Consider the following 12470-nt stretch of genomic DNA (forward strand, 5'->3'; position numbering starts at 1 on the left):
ACAAACAAGATATTCTTTATTCAATTACTGGTATACAGCATTGATTACCAAAGTGCCAATGTTTTGTAATTCACTAAGAGGAAAACGGTGTTAGATTTAGAATATATCATCTGCCAAGTTTCTTCTTTTCTCAAATCAACATGAAAAATAGCATTGGAGTTGCTGCATTTCATTGTGCCAAGAGAGACTTGACCTACATTATATGAGAAACATTAAATGATGTAACATTCACAAACGGTGCCCTTCACAGGTCATGTTTTTCCAAGTCTTATCACAACCACAATTGATATAAATATCTCTATTTTCTTACAATTTCTGCCCCTTTTTTGTTTGATAGAAAGCAACACAAAGGTAAAGTGAGATTGTGCAGGATAACACCTGACTTCCTACATTCAGGCAGGGAGCTGCTGTTAAAAATAGCCACGAGCTGAACACACAAGTTTCCTCCTACTTGTCTCACTCAAAAAAAAAAAAACACACCACAGTGTTTGCCACTGAATTACATGCAGCGGCTCTGTGAAGACAAATATATCCCAAAACTGCACTGGCGGTGTGGAAGAAAATTACCATCTGTGTTTGGCTTTGTGATGAAGTACACCTGCTGGTTCTGGGTCCATTCTGAGGTTTGTGTAGCCCGGTTCTAACACAAAATCTCTGACAAGATTTACATGCCACAAGAGAGAAGTAATCAAACTCCTCCCATGCCTGCTGGTAAATCCAGATATTTGGAAGAGTAGTCAGACTTCACTCTGTGCACTTCACTTTGCTAAACTTTAAAAAAAAAAAAAGAAAATAGAAAAATGCCACCAAAGGGAAGAAAGGGCAAAAAAAATGAAACAGTGATCCAACAAGATTGCTGGCAAGACTGATTGTGAGATAACCTTGTAACATAATTTTCCACCATGTTGGCGTTGACAGCCGCAGGTTGCCTGAAAGTTTGGATTTTGTCAAACCAAACAAGTTTTCTTCTTTCAACCAAAGCAGCTGGAGGAAGCCCCTCATTTTAATTTCATACATGGTGCCCTCCATGTGTTGGCACTGCTAGTAAAGACATGTGAAAAATCTTAAAATGACTCGATAAATATAAACGGAAAATAAAACATTGCATTTTCCAAAACATTTCAGATCGTGGTTTGACCATAAAAAGGCAAAGAAAATTGTGTGTTTTTTCCTTTGATGGCTTTACCAAGGTAGCCAGTATGTCAGGGGTCAGTGTATAAAGCATTATTCTACACTCTCTTCATTACTGTTAAGTAGAATGGGCTTTAGGGCTCTTCTTTTCACATTAACTTGAAAAATTTCCACAGCGGCAATCAAATAGATGAGAAAAGAGGGCCAACCTGTGAAGAGGATTCCCAATTTAAGGTGCCAATCTGACAGTTTAAGGACAAAAGCAGAAATCACCATTGTGGTGTAGAAAGCTGGATTCATTAGTTTGACAGTGTGTCTGGGGTTCATTTTACTTTCAATTGCAGTCACAATGATGACACCCCATCATGCTATGTCCTTGGGCGATGTATAAGTCATTCCCGCCCCCATACACCCCAGTCCTTAATAGGCTGACCTCAGTTAAATGAGCCCCTACACAGGCTACTTTAGCTTTTTATTTGTATTTTTGCATCTATGTTAGATCTCTGAAGAACTAATTTACTGCAGTAAAAAGTGCATTTAAAAAAAAAAAGCCAATGATAAGTAAACATAATGAAAAAAACATGTATGGGGTTTGCATGTTCTCCCTGTGCATGAGTGGGTGGGTTCCCTCTGGCTTTTTCCAACAATCCAAAAACATGACTGTTGGGTTAACTTGTCTCTCTAAAGTGGGTAAAGAATCTACCTTACTGTTTGCCTAGTGACAGCTGGAGATAGGAACCCTGCAAGTATAAGTGGCTCTAGATCAGTGTTTCTCAAACCTTATCAGGCTGAGGACCACTTACCACATTTAACTAACTCTCAAGGACCACCTAATTTCCCCCGCTCTGCCCTCCAATAGCACAACATCTTACTATATATAACCTGAAATGAAAATATTAGTCTCTTAACTCATTGCTTTTGTTCCTCCTAATGTGAAAGATGGCGCTGTTTTATAAGTGTGACTGGCTACAATAAAACCATGAGCGTGTATGCTTGGGGCGTTTTGAGTTATTTACAGATCCTGAAAGTATGAATTCTAAACTTTCCAATTATAAAAAAAAAACGCTTGGAAATCAAAAAACTACTTTACTACAAGTATTGTGTGAACTGATGTTATTCATAAGCATAAATAATTTTACTTTAGGTGTTAAGATGCAGTCAGTCAGCATGGGGCTCAGTTCTGTTCACTGCCTTGACACCATCACATCACATTTAGCACACCCACAGACCTACATCTATGTATTGTAATGGTGTTCAAAAACAAAACTTCTGCAACTCACCCTGAGAAACTTTCCACTGATATCTTCAGGCTTTCTTTTTAGTGGCCCGATGAGAACGCACTTATCCATTATTATTTTTAAACGCAATCTTTTGGTAAGCTAACTGTAGCGTCGCACTTTGAGCTCACGTCAAGGGAAATAAATGGTTGTTTACATGTAGTGCCTCACATTGGGCACCCGCAGACCACCAGGAGTACGGGGACCACCTTTTGAGAAAAAACGATGATTGAATTAATTAATTTTGTAAATTGTTTTATTTTTTGCTTTGATTTTTATCTGAAAACCACTGGAAGTGGATACATGTCATAATATCACTTTTACTTCTGCTTTACCCATTAAATTACTTTTTTCCCCCCACAATTGTTGACTGTGAAGTCATTTCCCAAGGTTCAGCTACCTGCAGCTGATTTCAATATAACCCAACTATAAGGTCAAGTGGCCTTTTCAGTGGACGGAGAGTGGGCTGGTCTCATGTACGATGTTATAGATTGGTCTAAATGTGAGGTGAATATGTTTCAGAGCGAGAGAGGAGTAAGAAGAGACCACGACTGTGTTCCACCACTGCTGAGCTTCTTTGAGTGAATCATTTCCTCCCCCTCCTCTGTTTTTATTTTTCACTCTCACACTCAGACACAAACGGCCATACATCAAACCATGCATTTATGCCAAGCAATTGAATTCTTATTGGATATAAATCTGAGCAGTGACAAATGAGAGGTCCGCCTGTGTCTTGATCTTATAAACCGTGCGCATCTCTCATGACTGATACCTTTAATTAGCACAGCAGTCTCAGAGATGCAGAGCTCTGTCATTCACCTCTGGAGTCAACACACGCCCTATGAATGGAGTCACAGTTAAGAACCACCTTACCGCTGAGTTCACAAGAGCTGCAGGAGAGTCGCGTATCTTCTTCAAGCCAATAAAAATAAAAAATAGGTGTAGTTACTCAAAAAGCTAATTTATAAAGTCAAGTTCTTAACCAATTTAAAAATATCTGAATTCTGGCTGAATTTTGAATTCTTCATTTAATTTGTGCCAATAAAATGAAGTTGACATCTATATCTAAATAAAAGCTACGAGTTGTCAAGAAAATCCGAGCTCATCCCACTTCCCCATGCTGGAGATTTTAGTTTAACAGTAATAATAAATAAAGTTATCTTTAAATTGAATCACTCAAGTGACATCTAGGCCCAACAGTAGACTTAAGTGTCAATAAAATAAATCTGGTTGTGTGTGTTGTTTTTGTCTCATGCAAACTTTGCTTTAATTCTACTTTTTTCTATCTAATCATAAGAAATCATAGTCAGTCAGAGAGAGTCATTAAACAGGAAAAGCAGGTTTCCTGGAAAAAGAGGAAGTAAGTTTCCAGCCTGCAGATTTATAAAAATAGCTGAGACTACTCCTTATTTTAAAGCATGAAAGTTTGAATGAAATCTAAACATTTTGAGTAATTTGATAAGATTCAAAGTAAAATACTTATATTAATATTGGTTTACTTGTAATAATACTTACACGTACATTTGTGGGAACACTTACAAGAAAAACAAGTAACTGTAATTTTGGTACCAAATAATTAGAATCATGTATTATTCTTGGTTTCTTTTCAGAAAAACATCTGTAATAACTCACATTAAGATTATAATAAGGATAATTAATAAGTTGTGGTTATAAAATCATAAATGAATGCTAAATCAGAGAAGCTAAAGAAAATAAATGTGAGATAAATGTGATTTTGACATTAAACTTGAAATGGTGTAAAAAGGTGTAACTGCAATTAAACATCACTGATATGTTGGAGGTAGAGAGTAGGTGAAAGGTTGTGCAGGCAAGAGACATAGGAGGTTGAGCAACCCTGAGACATTAGCACAGACATCAGGACATAATGTCTGTAAGACAGTGATGGATATGAGATCATCTGTCTAAGCAGACAGCCAATGAAAACGCACCAAAAGGATGGATAAACCCTATAAAAGGTGGGTGCAAAAGAGGAACCTTTGGTTGGATCCTCCGGGCAGCTTCGAGCCAAGATCGAGATGGACAAAGAACTCTGCAGCTGAAGAAGAGCCGGAGCCACAGAGCCGAAGACTGTCCTGCCATGGGGACCAACCCGTCAGGCCCACAACCTGTGGCTTCACATCGCACTTCTCTCATCGGCTGGGTTCAGACCCCAAAGACAAAGATGAAGACAAAGACAAAGGCAAAGACAAAGAAGAAGAACTGGTGCCTTCCTTCCTGCCAGCACCAAGTCCTGTGTGACCTCACCATCCATGCGGAGAAGAAGCTCATCAGACCTACAGAGATTCCTGCCTTCGCCGATCAACTTCCTCCTCCTGCTGCAGCACCTTCTTCATCATCAGGCCAGGTCTAGGGTTCGAAACACCAAACTCCGTCCGTCTCTCTCAAAGGTTCCCTTTTTTAGTTCTCAGTGTCAGCAGTAGGGAAAGATAGACTAGATGATTGATTTTACTTATTTGATTATTTCTGCTACTGAATTAAGCTGTACTGACCCTTGCAAAAATGCCTTACTAATAAAATATTTAGCATAAAGAAAATCTAAAAGATGTTGTGGACATTCAGTTAATGAGTCACCTTAAAGTTCTTTGATGGTTGTAAAATAGCTATGATGTTTGATTCTGAAGAGGAAGAAGTGGAAAATGTTTTTAGGTTGCTGGTAGCTCAAATTTAAAACGTCATCCTTGGGACTCGCCCGAGTCACTAAAACCTACCTGGTTCAATAACAAATGCAAGTTGTAAAATAGAGAACGAGCGACCGTTAACAGGTGTGCTCTGTGAAACTAGTTGGCTGTAGGCTGCTCAGTCTGGCTAATTCACAGGGGGAAGAAGGGTGGGACACCTGGATGTAGGCAGTCAGATAACCAGGCGAATCGTTTCTCGAAACCAGCTTAAACAGAGTTTACTTCAGTTCTGGACAGGGTAAATCCCAGCAGATTTAGGAAACTCAATTAACCCGTTAGAAGGAGAGCTGGTAGCACATCTCCCCTCTCAGAAGAGGAAGTACGAGAGTGAGAGAGTAGAGACAGAAATGAGGGGGGGGGTGTTGCGCAACAACAGAGTAAATCAACATGAACACTGGAAGCAAAAAGCTGCAGCTTGGTGTTACAGAGTACGGGGAAAGATCATGACTTCTTAACGCCTCATTATGAGCCATAACACTCTGTCCTGCCAAAAGTGGTATTTCAGGCTTTTCTCAGATTAGTGAGAAAAACTGCATCCAGTTTGACAATAGAAGTATTGCACTGGCATGTCATTTTAATGCATTACAAGCCAGCGCCATCAGGTAATCATTTCCCATGTATTTATAGGAAAATAGTAAAAGGAGCACAATTTAAAATTAAGTTTATGTATAGCATTTTATGGAACTTTTCAGACCTTTAAAAATGAGGCAAAACTACCTTAGATGAAGTGTAAGACTGGGAATATTCATCTTAGAATTTAAAAGCAATCTGTGAAAATGCAATACTCCTCTAAGATGCTGTCACACTGTTTCTTCCCACATGTTTCCTTCTCTTCAAATCTGAAGAAGTAAAATGTATTTTGCAAAATGTCAAGCTCCGTCATATTTATGAAGGATATGTTTAGCTGTTGGCACACCTTGTTTTGTTCATGGTTATGCTTTGGAATGAAAAGGTGTAAAAATGTACAATGTTCTTTAGGTTTTTCTTTGATTGAAATAAAGAAATAGTTTCTTACTTGGAATAAATTAGCGTAACCTCACATTTAATCTCACTTAAAATTGAAAAAGGTCTCACAGAAGGGGTGCCACCTCAGGTGTGCACCCAAATGTTCTGAAGGCCATTTCAAAGCTTTTGAACCTCAAACATTTAGGTCTGTGTGCTCCTGACTGTTGAAGTGAGAGTGACAAACCAATTGAGGTTGCAAGATCTGTCTGAGGCCTTCAGAAAGTAGTGTATGAACTTTCAAAATAATTGGAAACAGCACTTGTGCTGTACAGTGGAACAGCTTAGAAGTTTACATATTGTCTGAAAATAATGACAGAAAGAAGAATAAATCTGTAATACATGTCCATAATTGTGAAATTCTGGATACTAATTAACCATTTGCATTCATATTGGAGCAAATATCCTCCATTGATCATTTGCACCATTGGTCATCTCCTGTCTGGATATTTATATGACTTACCCTGCGGTGGACTGGCGACCTGTGCAAGGTGTACCCTGCTTTTCGCCCACTGACCACTGGAGATAGACACCTGCATCCTCATGACCCTACAAGGATAGATAATGAATGTATGGATGGATGGATATTTGATGGATATTTATATGATTCAAGGATGTGTAAATTTCTGTTTTTAAACTGAGGTATTAACAATATTTCTGTTTAAAGATTACTAAACTCGAGCGAGAGAATTTTCCTAAGATAGAAGCAAAAAAAGTGAGCAAAATAGAAAGAGTGGTCAAAATTTAAATTCCACAGCAGCAGGATCTGAACCGTCCCAGCTTATCTTTCTTAGCTCAGCTTTCGCTTTTACAGGGATTTTTTCCCATCAGCCTCTTGAATTTCTCTTTCTTCAGCGCATGCTCTGCCGCGACAACACATAGTCAGAGAGTCTTGTCTTAGCACTTTATCTTCTTCACTTTTCCTTCATGCACTTCTCTCTTCTTTTTTTTTCTTTACACCGCATGCGTTCTCAAACAGGCAAGGATAAACACCCAAACACTGATGCTGCTCTCATTTACACGGGCCCTCACCGGACCAATCGTGGCCTGACATTTTGTCTCACAGTTCACTGCATGCTATTCCCAAAGGGATCTATTAAGTTATGGTACGCACTGAGCCAAGGAAAGGGAGAGCAAGGCTTCCAAGTGGATTAGTTAATCGATAATGTGCGGAAGCATTAAAACAGATGCTTTCTAGCACCGATACTGAGCAGCTCCGGGGAGCCATCCACCATTCAACACTCCCAGAGTTATTGATCTTGCGTAATTGTGGGTGGACTTTTGCAATGATTATCATCACAAGGGTACTTTTTTGGTATTTATGTAGGTCAGCATGGATTTCACTTTAAAAATGATCAGTTCTGTACTCCTATGTAGGAAAACAAGCACAACAATTATTTTCTTAATAACTTACATGAACCTGGACGAGCTTTGGACAAGTTATTTGTCCTAAATGCAGCAACCCAGTTACTTGTGTCTCTGTGGAACATTAGTGCTTTAAAAGGGTTGTTGTGTTGACGTTGTCTTCTTGCATTTAAAACATAATTTGATAACATCAATCACAAGGCTCTCTAACTTTAACACATTTGCTGAACAAGTTGTGTTTTGCTTGATGTGATTGTCAAACAAAAATTCATTATCAATTTGTTGGTTGTCTAAGCAACGCATGGAAGGAGCAGAGAGTAGAAACGGTAGAAAGGTACTCAACTTTTTCTACTACTTTTACACGACTTCACAGGCCCTCGCATACAGGTGCTGGTGCGAGGGCTTTCACAGGCCAGGGCCTTCACATGCCTTCGCATCCAGGTGGCGGTGCGAGGGCCTTCACAGGCCAGGGCCTTCAAGGATCCCTGGCCTTCACAGGCCATCGCATCCACGTGGCAGTGCGAGGGCCTTCACAGGCCAGGTCCTTGAAGGATCCCTGGCCTTCACAGTCCCCTCACGTCCACGTGGCGGTGCGAGGGCCTTCACAGGTCAGGTCATTCAAGGATCCCTGGCCTTCACAGGCCCTCGCGTCCACGTTCGGTGCGAGGGCCTTCACAGGCCAGGTCCATGAAGGATCCCTGGCCTTCACAGGCCCTCGCGTCCACGTTCGGTGCGAGGGCCTTCACAGGCCAGGTCCTTGAAGGATCCCAGGCCTTCACAGGTCCTCGCGTCCACGTTCGGTGCGAGGGCCTTCACAGGCCTTCACATTACCACGTGGTCATCTTATTCAAGCACTTCTGAAGGAACAGCCTGTGATGTCATCGATGACATCACGTTTGTTTTGTCGGTCTGATGTCATCAGTGACAGTCAGGGACGGACGTGATGTCATCGATGACATCGCAGGCTGTTACCTCAGAAAAAATGTTTTTTATACCTATGTTACATGTCTCAGCTGTATTGAAATAGTTGTAACAATTGATGTTTGTTTTGTTTTGTCTCTTCTTCTCCTTTCTTCAGAGTGGGAAGCCTGTAAACAAGAACAGCTTTAGCGAACGAAGAACGACCGCCGTTTTCTTCCCCAAACTCTGTCTGTTTTATTACAAATTGTCAAAATCATGAAATCATGCAATCATACATTGAACATTCCTTTGTGCATTCATGTCCATGTGTCCTTCCGTTGCTCCAAAACAACCATATTCCATCTACTTCAATAAACAACATCAGCCCACACCAGCTGTGACAGCATCCATGGGCCAAATCAAAACAATTCAACAATCGATTTAAATCTTACAGATTTACATAAAAAGAAAACTATTCCTCAAGTTCAGTGAAATTGTAAGGCTACTAATTTCTTTGAATTGTAATAACTCTGAAAAATGTAATCATATTATTAGTTCTATGATTTAATATGGGCATATTTAGAGGACTAGATCTAGCTTAAGCTAGTACAGTAGAATCAATTACAGGGTAGTAGGGGAAAAGTGGTAACGTCTATAATAAATGTTTGAAACTGATGAGAACTGATTTCCGGTACATGTAACAGAGTAACTTTAACACTTCCTATCAAAAGATAACACAACCCGTCAGGATACCACCGAAATCTTAATAAGGTTGGTTCGGAGAGTGTATCGAAGTTTAGATACATGTAGCAAACTTCTATAGCGGCTGTTTTACGACCGTTATAGCTACAAACCGTAATTATGAAACAAAATCACTCTTTTTCCCTCGAACGTCTAAACACGTCTAGCAAGTAATTACGAAATCAGCACCGAATGAACTTGTAAATTTACATTTTAGCGGGGACAGTTTCCACCAGCTTCACACTACTAACCTGTAAACAAGAACAGCTTCAGCGAACGAAGAACGACCGCCATCTTTTTCCCCAAACTCTGTCTGAGGCGCAAGGGGGAAAGGGGCGGGGCTCCTCACTCTAGGTCTCCTGGTTAAACGCTGTCTATAATTTGGCTCTAACAAAACTATAAACATCAGTATGAGACCTGAAAGAGCGTAGGGACACCCTAGAGCAGTGGTTCTCAAATGGGGGTACGTGTACCCCTGGGGGTACGTGAAGCTTTTCAAAATATCTTTAAAAAATCAGTAGGCTCTTCATAACAAGTCTTGGGAAAAATTATTTTGTGAAAAGTTCGATAAAATATAAATGTGTGTTCATGCACTAAATTTTATATTCAGTATTTAGTTTCAATATCCTTTAAAATAAAACGGTTTGACTGGTTTTATACCTTCCTGGTGGTCACTGTCTTCTGTTTTTCTTTTTTGTTTAACCATGCAATGTTTGCAATATGGATGTATTTGTCAGGTTCACTGATATAAGTTGTTTGGCTTTAATAAATCAGACAGTGATTTTACAGCACTGTACCCCTTTTTAATTCCAAAAATGTTTTGCCCGTGTCAGGGGGTACTTGACTAAAAATATATTTTTAAGGGGGTACATCACTGAAAAAAGTTTGAGAACCACTGTGTTAGAGGACCTGAACTTGCAGTGAAGCAACTGAAATTGTTTTAAATTGAGAGTTTTATGTATACATCCAAATAAGAATTAAGCATACCAGGAATATTCCAAAGAAAATTAAGTTTTGGAACATATAAAGATGATAAGACATCAAAATACAAAGAAGTTGAATATGAACGTAGCTTGTAATTTGTTCATAGCAACCAATGTTCCTTTTTGTAGCGCCTTTTTGACACAATCAGGATAAAACTTGACAGACTCACTGGAAATACACAAAGCAATACTGGACATGTGTAAAGTAAACTGCATTACAAATGTTTTCTAAAACTCTCAAAGGAAGCCCAGGTTCACTTTATGCACAAATATACGCAGCACAAAATGCCACTTAAGTGATACAGAAGTCCTGGTATGGAAAAGCCCTTCACCATTTGGTTCTCACTGCTAACTAACAATGCAATTGCTAAATTATTAAATTTGCTGTACAGTAGGAGCTTACAAGCTGTGTGAAACTGTTTCACAATGAATTAACTTCCTTTTTTTCCAACTCAGAGGTCAGCTTTAGGCAATTCAGTGGCAGCCAATCAAGCAGCTCTGTGTTTTACACAAGTTGGCAGTCTGTGGGGAAAGCGGCAAACATTTCCACACTAAGCAGCCGAGTTTATGGATTGTTTTACTCATTTCTTTGCCCACTGAGAGCGCTCCATGGGTTGTTAGCTGGCTTGTGTCACACTCCCCAGTCATAATTAGACTGGCACAGAAAAACAGACATTACCATACAAATATTTGTACATTATACAGCTGAGTGTGCATCGCAATGATTCCACAGGGAGTTTGAAATGTGACACGAAAAGAGGGAGATGTAAAGATGCTTGGTGGAGAGGCGGAGGCATAAAATTTGCAGAAGTGGCATAGAGAGGGAAGGCTTTCCCAGCAGAAGCAGGTGAACAATCAGTGAGATAAAGAAGCAATTTGTATTCAGTTTCTGATTGTGTTGCATGTGTCAACATTTGAATTCAGCATAATTAGTATTTCTTTACAGAAAATAATCAAAGTCTAACCAAGCAATGGCAGGAAAACAACAGCAACAACAATGCATGTTAGGCCTTAAGTTATGCTAAACAGGATCATGATTTAAAAACACAAACACCTCCAAAATAAACTATACAAGTTGTTGAACTAACATGAAATAACATAACATGATTATTTCATCACAAATAAGCAGTCATATATTGTTCTAGCTAATGTCTAACTGTAGCTCAACAGATAATGTGAAGGATTTACTTCACTTTCTTTTTCTTTACTGGATCTGCAAGAATACAACCTATTGTCCATCCAGTGAAATCTGGCTCTACTCCAGAGGCTCCTCCTAGATGTACATGTCCAGAAAACCTACAATCGAAGCAGCCCAGGAGGCATCTGATCAGGTGCTAGGAACGCCTCAGTTGACTCCTTTCAATGCAGTCGCACTACATTGAGCTAACACTGGATGATGAATTTTCTCGTTTGTCTTTAAGGCCACCCTTTGGAGGAAATTCATTTTAGCCTATTATATTCAGGATCTAGGGATCTTTGGTGAGGGTTTGAACACAAAGTGTTAATTCAAGATCTTCATGAAAAGTTAAGCTCTTTCTTCGCCATGTCACAATGCAGAAATCCCTTCAAACAGCAGATGAGGTCTCGATTCATCATTCCATTTCCTGCCAACACTGCAACTCATCCACTTGAGGCAGAGAATTATACCCTCAACCTTGGAGGAGCAGTCTATTTTAGACATTAGACGTTGAAAAATTGACTCTCATCCCAGCTGTTTGGCTAAAAACTGCCCAAGGGCTCTCTGTAGATTACGACTTGGAAGATGTCAACAGCATTACCTAATCTGCAAAAAGCTCAGAGGTGAAATCCTTGGGTTTGTTCTGCTCCATGACTACCCCTGTGGATCCTACCCATGAGCGCCACAAAAATCAGAGAAGGGGAATCTCCTGCACAGAGAACAGACTCAGTTTGGTGCAGGAAATATGCACAGTCTGCAAAAAACAAAAAACAAAAACCATAAACACAAAAAAAAACTGCACCCTGTACTGCAGCAACCCCAACAGAATGCCTCAGGTGACATAGATGTACAGTGCTCATGTAAATAGACCATGAGCACTGGACAACCAAATGTCTGTAGCTATCAAAATAACTTTATAGGTCTAATTGTGGTCCATTGCTCCTCAGCCAGGCTGAGTGTCACATTGCTGCTCCTGAATTTGACAGTCGTTTCTGTCATCTATTCCGACAACATGCGGAAGACCTTCCTAGGAGAGTTGAGAAGTGTAAGTCCTCACAAAGTTGGACCTTTCTCTAAAGTCCCCTGATCTGACAATCCACAAGTGTTGTCCCAGCACTATATGAGACATCAATTTTATTTTTCAACCATCACAGTGCTATAATGCCCAGATGTGTTATGAGCTGTTTGCTTATTT

This window comes from Xiphophorus maculatus, chromosome 14 (assembly GCF_002775205.1).
Source record: "Xiphophorus maculatus strain JP 163 A chromosome 14, X_maculatus-5.0-male, whole genome shotgun sequence".
NCBI lineage: Eukaryota > Metazoa > Chordata > Actinopteri > Cyprinodontiformes > Poeciliidae > Xiphophorus > Xiphophorus maculatus.